The 1,801-nt window shown below is 34.1% G+C and overlaps 1 pseudogene; it reads right to left on the bottom strand.

Annotated features, from left to right (window-relative positions):
* Positions 1–1,001: 1,001 nt before the first annotated feature.
* Positions 1,002–1,117, bottom strand: LOC111746300 (annotated as a pseudogene).
* Positions 1,118–1,801: the final 684 nt, after the last annotated feature.

The raw sequence follows: 1,801 nt of genomic DNA, 5'->3' as shown, positions 1-1,801 counted from the left end.
CTATTAAACATCTTGTCTTAGTGCGATGCACTTGTTAAAAATGATGAATGAATACTGATACTTTTATTTAAGTCTTTAGTTTCCATTAAGGTTCACTCTTTGCGTTGTAAAGTTTTATACATTTAAACAAATGTATGATGTCATTAATTCACCCTTATAGTATCGTAAACTACGGTTTTACTGCCCTAAAATTTTCCTATGCTCAACCTATTCATTCCTCTCTCTCGTTCCCCAAATAATTGAGTATTAACATATAAAGATGGTGAAATAGCTGGAAAACACATTTAAAGTTATGTGCATAAAATACAAATATACAAATCTGTTGTCCCTATGTGAAAGGTCTTTATGTTAGATTTTTCCATTCCCAACTGTTCAAGATTTGGATTCCAAAAGTCTTCTTTAGTATTTAACCAGTCCTTTGATGGTGAAAGGGTCTAGGACTATTAATCCACATATAAACTCATCTTTGACAAATATCACTTTTATAGTGGGAGAGCAGCAGAGACACATTCCCACATCTACTCCATTCTCCAATTTTTCCTTGGTGATGGATAAGTAATCCCCCTATAGGTAGAGGTAGGAAAATACATATATGATTCCTCGTCTCATTGGAATTCCTTGACTTCCACCTGTCACAAAATATTGACCTTGTATCCAGGACCAGATGATGCAAGTTGTGACTGTAGACGTTGTTCCATGTTTAGTATTCTTTATCTACTGTTTTCAAACAGAGACAAATATGTGGTTATATTGGTGGGGTGGGCGACACAGACACACACAAACTTTGAAGTCACTGCAAGTTTTTAAAGTGATTTCTAAATTGAAATAAGATAAATATAGAAGAAAAACTGATCACAAGTGTATAGCTTAATGAATTTTCACAAAGTAAGCACACCAATGAGTACCCAGAGAAACAAATAGTACATTAGAAATTAGTACATTACTAGTACCTCAGAAACTTACTAGGTACTACATTATTTTATTATTTTTATTATTATTTATGCCTACAGCACCTGGTCTTCCTAGATGGTCTCCCATCCAAGTACTAACCAGGCCCAACCCTGCTTAGCTTCGAAGATCAGACATTGGGCTTGTTCAGGGTGGCATGGCCATAGACCATGGAGTGTGGCTCCACTGGGGCACAAACCCAGGACCTTCTGCGTGTAAAGCAGACACGCTAACCGCTACACTATGGAACCACATCCATTAGTTTATTTTTTAATTTAACATTATGTCCCAGCAAATTTCTTTGAGCAACACAATATTCTTCAAATAAGGATAACAATTTGGAAAAATAATGTGTATGATTTTGTTCTTACCATGTAAACTAGTGAGATATGTACATATTGGAGTGTCTTTGCTCATTAGTGATACCAGAAATGTTGAATGTAAGTCTAAAAGTTGAATTTAAATATTTTAAACTAAACACATATACCAACATATGAAAGTTTTATACACCAAGTAAATAAAGTGATGTAGTTAAGATGAAAATCAACAGTGAGCCATGTGGTAAGGGAACAAAGAAATATCACGTCAAAGGTATTAGGGGTATGCGTGTGTTGTAATGATGTAAATATTCTTTATCCATATATGCTTTCTACTCAGGATTAGAGAACGTACTACCCATTGTGATCTATATAGTTCTAAGAGAAAAGAAAAATGGTGTCTTTTAATAGGCCCTTGATTTCTTATTCACTTATTAATTCTTTTCAGCTGTTATACCTCTTATTTACTTTTTTCTATTGCGTTAGCTAGTAGTACTGGTACACAGTTAAATAATACAGAAAATAGTGTGCATAAT

Source organism: Pteropus vampyrus, unplaced genomic scaffold (assembly GCF_000151845.1).
Source record: "Pteropus vampyrus isolate Shadow unplaced genomic scaffold, Pvam_2.0 Scaffold182, whole genome shotgun sequence".
Lineage (NCBI taxonomy): Eukaryota > Metazoa > Chordata > Mammalia > Chiroptera > Pteropodidae > Pteropus > Pteropus vampyrus.
Note: the sequence above shows the minus strand (reverse complement) of the source record. Positions and strands in the feature narration are given on the sequence as shown.